A 13,007-nucleotide genomic window follows, 5' to 3' on the forward strand; every position below is an offset into this window, starting at 1 on the left:
CAGGTCGAGGCTGCGGTGGCCGGGAGTGGCCACTGCACTCCAGTCTGGGCGATAGAGTGAGACTCCAACTAAAAAAATAAAAAAATAAAAAGAAATGCTGGGAATTGTCGGGCGCGGTGGCTCAAGACTGTAATCTCAGCACTTTGGGAGGCCGAGGTGAGAGGATTACTTGAGCCCAGGGGTTCGAGAACAGCCTGGGCAACTTGGCGAGACCTTAGCTCTACAATAAATAAAAAATTAGCTGGGCGTGGTAGTGTGCATCTGTAGTTCTGGCTAATTGGAAAGTTGAGATGAAAGGATCGCTGGAGCCCAGCAGGTCAAGGCTACGGTGGCCGTGAGCATGCCTCTGCATTCCAACCTGGGCGACGGGGTGAGACTGACTCAAAAAAAAAGAAAAAAAAAAGAAATGCTGGGAATTACCTTGCCAGCTACAGGTCAGCTGCCCAGAGATGTTGTCTGTCTTTGTCTAAAAGATGAGAGACTGAATATAAAAATGGACAATGGCTAGACCATATATAAAAATCGAACGCTGACCCACCAAGGCAACAACCTGCCCAGGAAACCAATTCCCTTATCTGCAGTAAGCAACACAGGAGCCAGCCAACTATCTGGGTATGTCAGACTTGCAGGAGGTCAGATTGCTAGTTCTGATAATCATTCAGAAAGCTAAACAATCACTTCTGTAATAAATGGCCCAAAATGGCCAGGACTTGATTGATCACTGACAACTTCCCTCATTTTTGTCTCCACTTCTAACTTGGGACCAACCAGCGAAAGCAAAGTATGCCCCCTAACCAATCACATAGGTTGTTCTGCTTCTAGTTAATAAGCTTACAGCTTTCCCATGCCAGTCAGGGCAGATCTGAAGTCTTTTCTTTTTTCTGCTCTAAAGCTCTCTCTCTCCTCTGCCTCTATTGGGTTCTCTGCCAAATGCAAGTCATGGTGACTAACTCCCTTGCCAAAGCAAAATCTGAAGAAATGACTTTTGCTTTTATCATTTGGCCAGTGTATTAGTCAGGGTTCTCCAGAGAAACAAATCAATAGATGATAGAAAAATAGACTGATAGCGATATAGATATTGATATATAGAGACTGATCATGGGGGTTGACTCCCATGTTTACAGAGGATGAGAAGTCTCACGATCTTCTATCTGTAAGCCAGAGGCCTGGGAAAGCTGGAAGTGTGAAGGTCTGAGAACCAGGAGAGCAAATGGAGTCAGTCCCCCGTTTGAGTCTGAAAGCCAGTAATGCTGGTGTCCAAGGGCAAGAGAAGACAGATGTCCCAGCATAAGCAGAGATCAAATCTATCCTTCATTCCTTTTGGTTGTTTGAGACTCTCAGCAGATTGGATGTTGCCCATTCACAAGGGTGAGGACAATCTACTCAGTTTACTGAATTCATTGCTGATCTTTTCCACAGATATCCTCATAGACATGCCAGAAGTAACGTTTCACCAGCAATCTGGGCACCCCTTAGCCCAGTCAAGTTGACATATTAAAAATTAACCATCTCAAATGGTCTTTGCTTACTTCCTCAAAGATTTTGTGTTTCTATAAGTTGAGGTCTTTCTGGGTGATCAGTGCTACTGCCTGAGAATGAACTACTTTTTATTTTTTTCCTTCTTGTCTTCCATTTCAGAACATCTTTTTTTTTTCTCTGAGCATAGGGAACAGCTGAGTCCTTCTGAAATCCCCACTTTCAAGTGTCTGGCCTTTGTGACTGAGCTGATACCCGCTGTGCCCGTGACCCTGAGAAACAAGGCTGCTTTGAGGTCCTGCCAATGCTAGCATGGTGCCTCTTCAGCAGACAGAGGTGATCCACAAACTCTCAGGATTTTTTTTTTTAACTTTTAGATTTTATTTGCTTAGGAAGAAAAGAAGTTAAACAGAAAGACTATAGCCCAGTGGGATGTGGTTGTATAAAAGAAAAGCTATTTTTGAAAATGACATATCTTCTTCCTTTTATTGAATAGATGCATCCAATCCACTGATATTTGAACCAGTTTTTCTCAATCAATTAAAAGCTTTTACAGAGAAAGAACAAAAGGATGGTGGGACGTGTGTCCGCTGAGAGTTGTAGTTCTTAGAAACCTGTTCTGGGACTCTCATAACTTGTCAAATATTTAAAATGAATGTAGCACTTGTAGTATCTTTTTTTCTTGATTTCTCTCATCCTTCTTCTTAAGGGCGTGAATGATGGAGACACATTGGAAACCTGTTTCCCTAGGACATCATTCACTCAAGAAAAGCTGATTGAGATGTTTAAGTGGTCCCTTTCTTCTTGAAAAATCTTGGCAGTTTGCTGCCAGGCCTGGGGGCTTTATTATCCTAAGTGACTTTGCTGCCTATAAATCACAGCCCTAAGTAGCCAAAGGGAATGAGTTAACCAGATCCCTTAAAAATATAACCAATGTTTCTTCAATTATTTGCAGAACAATTGACTTCCACCTACGCAGGGCACCTGCCGACTTGGCCTGCAGCCATGATACCCACAATTCCCCTGACCAGAGCCTGTTCTCCTGGAATTGCAATTTTTGCTTGGGTGCGTGTTCTAGTACCAGCCTGTGCCCAAACTTCTCATGTATCCTAGAATTTCCCTTCCACACAGATCCAGGTTGTCTGGCATGGAACTCAGCCATGGAGGTCGATACTCCAAATGGTCTGCCTGCTGGCCCAAGCCCACTTTCCTGGGATGTCTGCTCAGATCTGGAAGAGTCACCAGATGGGCAGTATCCTCTGTGCCTTGCCTCTCTGGCCACTGCTTAGTGGCTCAGAGAAAACTATCAGTTCGATTTAGGTTCAATTGCAAGTAACAGAAACCCTTCAAATATTTGCTTAAACAAAGGGCATGCATTCTCTCACATAGAAGCCTGTTATAGACTGCTTAGGGCTGGTGTGGGTCTCCAGTTGTTATCAACCACACAGGTTCCTTCACACACACTATACTGGCCCAAGAGTGTGGCCCTTCTACTCAAGTCCAAGATGGCTGTGAGAGCTCCAACCATCACATCATCACACCCACCCCACAAGGAAACTTCCCAGAAGACTCACATAGCTCTTTTGCGTATATCTCACCACATAGAACTTAGCCTTAGGGTTACACTGAGAAGAGTCTTTTGGCTTGTGGTAATGTCAAGGTCAAGGTTTTAGCAGGTTCTGCTGAAAGTATTAAATTAAAAGACTGGGCACAGTGGCTCATGCCTCTAATCCCAGCACTTTGGGAGGCCAAGGTAGGTGGATTGCTTGAGCCTAGGTGTTCAAGACCAACCTGGGCGACATAGTAAAAGCTCTTCTCTACAAAAAATAAAAAATTTGCTGGGCTCAGTGGCTCAGACTGTAATCCCATGCTTTGGGAGGCCGAGGTGAGTGGATTGCCTGAGCCCGCGGGTTTGAGACCTGCCTGGGCAACTTGGTGAGACTTCATCTTTACAATAAATCAAAAAATTACCTGGGCGTGGTAGCGCGCGTCTATAGTTCCAGCTACTTGGAAGGCTGAGGTGGAAGGATCGCTGGAGCCCAGCAGGTCGAGGCTGTGGTGGCCGGGAGCGTGCCACTGCCCTCCAGCCTGGGCGACACAGTAAGACTCCAACTCAAAAAAAAAAAAATTTAACTGAACATGGTGACATGCACCTGTACTCCCAGCTACTCTGGATACTGACGTGTGAGGATCACCTGAGCCCAGGGGGTCAAGGCTGCTATGAGCTGGGATTGTGCCCCTGCACTCCAGCCTGAGCAACAGAGTGAGACCCCAAATCAAAAACCAAAAAAGTGTTAAACTGTAAATTGGGTTAAGCCAATGTTGAGCTCAAAACCAGCACACCAAAATACGGTGCTTGACAAGTTGACCAGAAGAAGCCCCAAGTTCTCTCTCCGACACCTCAATCTTCTGTCTCTCCCAGAGCCCAGGGTGTAGTTGTTTTCCAAAGTTCCCTTGTCTGCCCAAAGTCCTAATCACCATGGAAGAAAACAGCCATCTCTGGTCCCTTCTTTGACTTTTCATTAACGAACTCATCACTGGAAGAAAGGCTGAAGCCTGCCTACACCTGTGGGCAGACGTTTGTTTCAAACTGTTGTCTGCTCTGCGGGTCCAACAGACTTCGTCCCAGGCCACTGTGTTCTTCACTGTGTTCTTGAATTCCCCTAAAAATCACTTACTACCCCTCTAAAGACATCCACACTCCCCCGCCTCCCTTTCCCCTAAAAAGGGTCTATAACACTCTGTACCACAGTGTGTGGTGGGGTCAGTGCTCTGAGATTCTCCCCATACGTGTTAATACATCAGTGTGTCTTTTCTTTGATGAATCTGATTTTTGTCAGTTGATTTTCAGTGGATCTTCAGAGGACGAAGGGGACATTTTCCCTTGGCTCCTCCACCGGGCAGATTAAGAATTTGTAAAAAGGATTCTAACCCTATGTCCTGATGAAGACACAGAGACCAGGACATGACAGTTCTGGCTCCTGAGGGTTATACAGAGGAATCCAGGTAGGAGAGAATGGAGGAGAAAAACAGAGATGGAAGCCCCATACTTCTGGGGAAGCATCAAGAATGACATCAGGTTCTGGCCCAGTTCCACTTCTTTTTATTTTTTTATTTATTTTGAGTTGGCATCTCACTCTGTTGCCCAGGCTGGAGTGCAGTAGCATGATCATGTTTCACTATAGCCTTGACCTCTTGGACTCAGATGATCTTTCCTCCTCAGCCTCCTGAATAGCCAAGACTACAGGTGATCGCCACCACATTCAGCTAATTTTTTTTTTATTTTTTGTAGAGACAAGGTCTTGTGCTATGTTGCCCAGGCTGGTCTCAAATTCCTGGGCTCAAGCAACCCTCCCACCTCGGCCTCCCAAAGTGCTGGGATTAAAAGGCATGAGCCACTGCACCCATCTCCCTGTCTAACTTCTTACAAGGCCTACTGGACAGTCAATTCTGTATTCCTCAGAAACCTCACATTTTACAGAACTGCTTTTTAAAAAGTCTTGTTTTAAGAAGGTTAAAAAAAGGGAGTAAGAGAGTGGCAGGTTCCCCCAAAAATAGTTGTTTTTGCATAAATAATTTCAATAATAAGAATCTAAGCCGGGCTCGGTGCCTCAGCCTGTAATCCCGCACCTTTGGGAGGCTGAGGTGAGTGGACTGCCTGAGCCCGTGGGTTCGAGACCTGCCTGGGCAGTGAGATCTCATCTCTACAATAAATCAAAAAATCAACCGGGTGTGGTAGCGCATGCCTGTAATTCCGGTTACTCAGAAGTCTGAGGCAGAAGGATTGCCGGAGCCCAGCAGGTCGAGGCTGCGTTGGCCGGGAGCAGCCACTGCACTCCAGTCTGGGCAACAGAGTGAGACTCCAACTCAAAAAAAAAAAAAAAAAAAAAGAATCTAAATGTCACAGATCAAATCCAGCATTTAGTGACTTTTGGCTTTTGCTTAAAAATCTCATTCCTTCTTTTCCTATCACCAACTCAGGATATTTTACATATGCGTAATCCTTATTTCCTTTATTATTGCTGTCATCCACTGTTCGGATAAACAAAGTCAAGCTACCCAACAAAGTCCTTGTATTGCTCATGCAATAGTTTTTTTGTGTGTATTGGTGCCTTAGCTTCTGGACATTAATAGTTCTTTGTTAAGATCTTGCTATTACCAACGGCGACCTCAGTAATGCAGATTATGCTCTTCAATTAATAGAATTGAGTCATGGCCAACTTGTAGGCAAAAACTCATATTTTAGAAGTAATGTCTGTAGTTAATTTCCTGTTCATGGGTTCCATGGGAAGATATTTTATCATAATCTCACTTTTTCCTTGAACTCATTTAAGTGGATTCTCTCCTTTCAATCAAAAACCCTTGTCTAAATCAGTTTATAAAATCAAGTGGATCACCAGGATGGAGAAGCAGAATCCAACTAGCCACCTGACCAGGATCAGCAAACTACCTTTGTATAAAGCTTGAGAGTAAATATTTAAGACTTTGCAGGCCAGACAGCCTCTGTTGCAACCACTCAACTTCTCAACTCTGCCACTGTAGACTGAGAGCGGTCATAGGCAATGTGTAAACAAATGGTCAAGGCGGTATTCCAATAAATCTTTATTCACAAAAACAAACAGAGGGCTATGAGGATTGAGGGCTATGATTTGCCCATATCAGACATTAAGCTCCATGTGGGTTGGGCTCAGTGGCTCAGCCTGTAATCCCAGCACTTTGGGAGGCCAGGTGAGTGGATTACCCGAGCCTGCAGTTTCCAGACCAGCTCAGGAGACTTGGTGAGACCTCATCTCTACAATAAATAAAAAATTAGCCAGGTGTGGTAGCACGTGCCTGTGGTTCCACCTACTTGGAAGGCTAAGGTAGAAGGATTGCCAGAGCCCAGCAGGTAGATGCTGGGGTGGCCATGAGTGTGCCACTGCATTCTAGCCTGGGCAACGGAGTGAGACTTCAACTCAAAAAAACAAAAAACAACTCCATGTGGTCAGGGATCTATCTGATTTAATATTTTATATCCAGCTCCGGGCACCAAGCCTGATACTTGATAACCATTCACTGAATGATTGGATGAGGAAGCTATTAATGTGATATCAATGGACAGAATAAATTTGGGGGAAAAAAGTAAGCACCATTCAACAAGCTCTCTTGTTGGCCTTCTGATGGATTTTCCATAAAGCTAAAAATCTATCCGCTAGCAATATTATCTCACAGCTTGAGTATACCACCAAGAATTTACTCATGACCTGGATTCTCAGGCAGTTGAATGATTTAACCAGCCAAAAGGAACAGGCCAGAGAGACTTGCTTGGAAGCAAACCTACCCTGACCAGCATATCCTACTGACATGATGCCACCAAGCTGGGGGCATGAAGGAGTGTCAGGATGCCCTCGGGTAAAGGAGCTGCAGAAAGTTCCCTCTCTCCCCTATATGTGTGCCCTCTTGCAGCCTCCAGGTCTTTTGTACTTGGGATTTGGCTCCTGCAACAAGAGGAAAAATATAAAAGATAAAACATCAGACCTGTGTCTGGAAACTGCTTTGGCCGAAAAGCCTTCTGATTAGGCTGGCAGCTAGTCTCACTCAGTTGCTCCCACAGTACCCTGGGTACTGTTGTCCACCTGGCCCACCAGGAGCACTTTGACATGCCTGGTCTTCTCCAGGGCTTGCCTTACCCTTGCACTCACTTGAATGTGAACATCTTTTGAATTGGGGGTCTTCAACCTCCATGCATTAGTATCTCCTGGGGAGCTAACACCAAAACCCAAACCAGTCAACCAAACAAAAACTCAGGCCTGGGCCCACCCCCAGAATTAGAATCTTTTGGATAGTGATGACAGGCATTAGGTTTTTGTTGTTATGTGTGTGTTTCTGAGTCAGGGTCTTTACTCCGTTGTTCAGGTTGAAGTGTGGTGGCACAATCACAGCTCACCATAGCCTCAGCCTCCTGGGTTCAAATCATCCTCCTGCCTCAATCTTCCAGTAGCTTCCAGTACAGGTGTGTGCCACCACGCCCAGCTAATTTTTTGATCTTTTGTATAGACGAGGTCTTGCTATGTTGTTCAGGCTGGTCTCAAACTCCTGAACTCAAACAATCCTCCTGCCTCTGCCTCCCAAATTGCTAGGATTATAGGCATGAGCTACTACACCAGGCTAGACACCCGTATTCTTTTAAGAGTCTGCCCCCGGCTCACACCTGCAATCCCAGTACTTTGGAAGGTGGAGGCGAAAGGATTGCCTGAGTCCAGGGGTTCAAGACCAGCCAGACAACTTGGCGACACCTTGACTCTACAAGAAATCAAAAAAATTAGCTGCGTGTGGTGACGTGTACTGGTGCTTCCAGCTACTTGGAAGGCTGAGGCGGAAGGATCGCCTGAGTCCAGCAGTGGTTGGCTATCGTGGCTGTGAACATGCCACTGCACTCCAACCTGGGTGACAATGAGAAGCTTACTCAAAAAAAAAAAAAAAAAAAAAAGAGTGAGCTCCCCCCGCCCACTTCGGTGATTTTAATATACATCCAGGATTGGGAACCACAGATCTAAGTTTCCAGCCCTGGTTGTGCATTAGAATCACCTGCAGAGTTAAAAAAAAAAAATACAAAGATGTTGAGTCTTATTCTAGACCTCAGCCATTAAAATCTCACAGGGTAGGCTCAGGGAGGGTCTATTTTTCAGAACTCTCTGGACACTTTCTGTAACCCAGGCTTTCAGCCATGTGTTGTTAGGACTCGGGCCGGGGCATCATCCTGCTAGAGCCTTGGCTACCTGCTCTCTGGGGAGGAGAGAAAGACTGGACTAGGCCAAGACAAGCACTGGGAACTCTGTCCTGCAAATAGTACTGCCACCAGCTTGGATCCCTAAGACCTCTGACCCGGACGCTCAGCCTCAGTCCCAGGGCCAGTATTATCCAAGCCTGGCAGTGTGGGGGACGCCTGTCCTCCTCCATGCCCTGGGGCATTGAATCCCTCTATGGCATCCAGCAAGCCTGTGCACTGGCCAGTCAACAGGGCGGAGGGCTCCGCATACCTGGCTTCCCTGCAACTTGGGGCTCTGGGTCCAGAACTAGAGCCTGTGCTGAGCTCCATCCCATTACCCTGGGAACATGAGCTCCTGCGTGGGCCTTGCTGACGCCTTCTTCCCCCCCCTCAGGACCAGACTGGCTCCTTGTACCAGAGGAGATTTAAAAAAAGTACATCCTAGGTGCGACTGCCTGAAATTCTGATTTTTAAAGTCTGGAATAGGGATTGTGAGTTTGTAGTTTGAAAAAGCTCTGACAGTAGTTGATATCTGCCTGGGGAAGGGGTGCACACCTCATCAAAAAGGGTAACTGCATGGTGAATATTTGTATATCTAGCCCTGAATTGTTCCCCTCAATTTTATTTATTTGTTTGTTTGTTTGTTTGTTTGTTTATTTATTTAGTTTTGAGTTGGAGTCTCACTCCGTCACCCAGACTGGAGTGCAGTGGCCGCTCCCGGCCACCGCAGCCTCGACCTGCTGGGCTCCACGATCCTTCCGCCTCAGCCTTCCGAGTAGCTGGAACTACAGGCGCGCGCTGCCACGCCCGGCTAATTTTGATTTATTGTAGAGATGAGGTCTCGCCAAGTTGCCCGGGTGGGTCTCGAACCCGCGGGCTCAGGCAATCCACTCACCTCAGCCTCCCAAAGGCGCGGGATTACAGGCTGAGCCACCGAGTCTGGCTACCCCTCAATTTTAAATAAAAATTAAGAGAGGAAAAAAAAAGACTTAAAATTGTCAAAAAGAAAAGAAAAGAAAAAGCTCCCCAGGTGATTCTGATGCGAAAAACCAAGAAAGTGCTGGAAATCTTGCCTCACCTGTTTGGCTCTGGCCTCCCTTCCACAGTCCATGTCCTTCTCAAAACACGATGAGCCCCTTTGCCTTAGAGCCGATTAGGCTGTTTGTCTAAATGACCAGTCCAGCAGAGGTCAGATGTGAGTAACTCACAGTCCCTCAGAATGGTTTGTCTACTGTCCCCAAGTTGTGATGCCATCGAATTGTTTTTTTACTTCTCTTCCCCATTCCTGTCTTCCTAGATGGATCAAATTTTCTTTTAGTCCTTTTCTCCCTACTACTTAAGAAGGCCTTCCTTTTTCCCTTCCCCTCCTCCCCTTCCCTCCCTCACTCTCTTTCTCCCTCCCTTCTTCTTTCCTTCCTGTTTTCTTAGCAGTTAGCCTAAAATATTTTGCATGCATATTTGACTTAAAAAGTATAGTGCTGGCTGGGTGTGGTGGCTCAAGCCTGAAATCCCAGCACTTTGGGAGGCCAAGGCGAGAGAATTGCCTGAGCCCCCAGGTTAGAGACCAGCCAGGGCAACATGGTAAGACCTCATCTCTACAATAAATCAAAAAATTAGGCAGGCGTGGTAGTGCAAGCCTGTAGTTCTGGTTACTTGGAAGACTGAGGAGGGAGGATCGCTGGAGCCCAGCAGGATGACGCTGGGGCGGCCGGGAGCATGCCACTCCAATCCAGCCTGGGCAACAGAGTGAGACTCCAACTCAAAAAAAAAAAAAAAAAAAAGTATAACGTTAACCTCACCATTCTTCTCCCAATCGATATAAGAATCTTAGAATATTATAATCCCAAGCACTTTTCCCACATTCTGTCATTGCTGTCTTATATTTTGTTTCCACCTTGTTTTTAAGTTCCCCAAAGTTGATATTTTTATAAACTTTTTAATGCTATTTTTTAGATATGGAGTCTTGCTCTGTTACCCAAACTCCTGGGCTAAGGTAATCCTCCCACCTCAGCCTCCCAAGTAGCTGGGAATACGGGTGCACACCACTGCCCCCAGCTCTGTTATTATGTTGGTTTTTTTTTGAGTTGGAGTCTCACTATGTCACCCAGACTGGAGTGCAGTGGCCTCTCCCAGCCACCGCAGCCTCGACCTGTTGGACTCCAGCGATCTTTCTGCCCCAGCCTTCCGAGTAGCTGGAATTACAGGCACGCGCTTCCACTCCTGGCTGATTTTTTGATTTATTGTAGAGATGAGGTCTCACCAAGTTGCCCAGGTGGGTCTCGAACCCGTGGGCTCAGGTAATCTACTCACCTCAGCCTCCCAAAGCGCGGGATTACAGGCTGAGCCACCGAGCCTGGCTTATTATTATGAATTGTAATAATCAGTAACTATTCAGCTGTAACTATACAGTGTCTTGGATATTCATTGCTTCTTGTATTTGACCTCTGTCTTTGAATTCCATGGCCTCTCATATACCCATCTTTCCTCAAGGGTCCATGACTGTTACATTCTCTTGAACGTGTCTTGAAATATGTCTCTTGAAAATGACTTTATTATGACCTCATTACTAACAATAGGTTAGTTGTGTAGTATATTCTAGGTCTGAAGTTATTTCTCTCTACATCTTGAAGATATTCCATTTCTCTGGCTCCCATTGTTGATATGGAGAAGTGTGCTGTCTGTCTAACTGTTGTCCTTTATAGGTATTTGGCTTTTCTTCTCTGGTTGTTTTTAAAAGTATTTTCTCTTTATCTTTGATATTTGTTCCGTAGTTTATTATTTATTTATTTATTTTTTGAGTTGAAGTCTCACTCTGTCGCCCAGACTGGAGTGCAGTGGCTGCTCCTGGCCACTGCAACCTCGACCCGCTGGGCTCCGGCGATCCTTCCGCCTCAGTCTTCCAAGCAGCTGGAATTACAGGCACGCGCTACCATGCCCGGCTGATTTTTTGATTTATTCTCTATTCTCTCCTTCTGGAACTCCTATTAAACCGTCTCCCCCCTGCATATCTCTTAATTTCATGTTTAAAAATTTTTGTCTCTCTGTGTTCCAGCTGAGTAATTTCTATAGATCTGTTTTCCACTTTTTATTTTTGGAAAGTAGGATTTGTTAAGAAGACAGAAAAGCTCTCACAACAAGAGGGGACCTGAAAGAGATTGTCCTGTTTTCCACTTTTTTAATCTGTCCTTATCTGTGTCTAATCTGCTTTTTTACCTATCCAATGAGTTTTAAATTTTTAATAATTTTAGTTTAATTTTTAAGAATTGTATTTAAATTCAATCTGTCCTTTTTTTCCTTGTGTCTTAATATTTTCCTATGGTGTCAATTCTTTCTTTTATCTCCTTAATCACTTTGGCTATACTTATTGCATAAAATGATATTTTAAAAGTTGTTCCATTATCTCAAGGCCTTGGGGGTATTAATTCTCCTTTTTGATTTATCTGGTAATTAATATATGTGGTGGTCTACACCTTCATGTATTTTGTAATTAGGAGGTTGCGAGACTATCTTCACTATTTTCCCCTGTGGGAATCCTACAGCCTGAGTTGTGGGCACAACTTTCCAGAAAAGTTTCACATTGTCTTCTAGCAGACACAGTCACTGGTCTAAAATCAATTTTTATGTTAATTTGTCTTCCCATCCCAGGAGATACCCAGAGTCCTGGACTGAGATAAATTTTTGAGGATCCCCCTCACAGGCCCACATTTTACAGGGCTCTCATGCCTCAGGCAGGGCTTTCATTTCTAAACTTTTCTTTGTGCAGGTTCAAGTCCTCATGCCTTGAGCCCTTTCTGGAGACCCAGACTCCTAACCATTTGGCCAAAAGGTCATTCTCCATACATGTTGCCCAAGTGTAAACAATCATTTTGAGAGTGGAACAGTCTAAATTTAGAAGGAATGATTTATCTAACTCTCCTGGGGCATAATTCTACGAATATATATCTTCCGAGTAGCCGGAATTACAGGCATACACTACCAAACCCGGCCGATTTTTTGATTTATTGTAGAGATGAGGTCTCGCTACCCAGGTGGGTCTCGAACCTACGGGCTCAGGCAATTCACTCACCTCAGCCTCCCAAAGGCGCGGGATTACAGGCTGAGCCACCAAGCCTGGCTCTGACTGGTTTTCAATGTGAAAACAAAATATAAAAACTGTTCTTGGAGTTATTTCTAAACATAACTTATCTCTAACCCTGACAAGAAGAAAGAGGAGGAGGAGGAAGATGAGGAGGAGGAGGAGGAGGAGGGAATTACAATTACAAAATATATTCTTCCAAATATACTCTTCTTTTTCTTCTTCTTCCTCTTCTTCTCCTGTAGTCACAAGCACTGCCAGTAAGTATCCTTGGGTTAAGAGAGGAAAGGGGCTGGACTTGGTGGCTCAGCCTGTAATCCCAGCACTTTAGGAGGCCGAGGCGAGTGGATTGCCTGAGCCCATGGGTTCAAGACCCACCTGGGCAAGTTGGCGAGACCTTGTCTCTACAATAAATCAAAAACTAGCTACTTGGAAGACTGAGGTGGAAGGATCACTGGAGCCCAGCAGGTTGAGGCTGCAGTGGCCAGAAGCATGCCATTGCGCTCCAGTCTGGGCAACAGAGTAAGACTCTGACAAAAAAAAAGAGAGGAAAGGGATAAAGGGAAAGTTGATACTCAAAGATGTAGAGAAATAGTTGTTTATAAACTGAAGGTGAAGGAATAAATGGCTTTTTAGGAGGAAAGATTCATTATTATTATTATTATTATTTTTGAGTTGGAGTCTCACTCTGTCACCCAGACTGGAGTG

Source organism: Carlito syrichta, unplaced genomic scaffold (genome assembly GCF_000164805.1).
Source record: "Carlito syrichta isolate Samal-C Ts95f unplaced genomic scaffold, Tarsius_syrichta-2.0.1 Scaffold311768, whole genome shotgun sequence".
Classification (NCBI taxonomy): domain Eukaryota; kingdom Metazoa; phylum Chordata; class Mammalia; order Primates; family Tarsiidae; genus Carlito; species Carlito syrichta.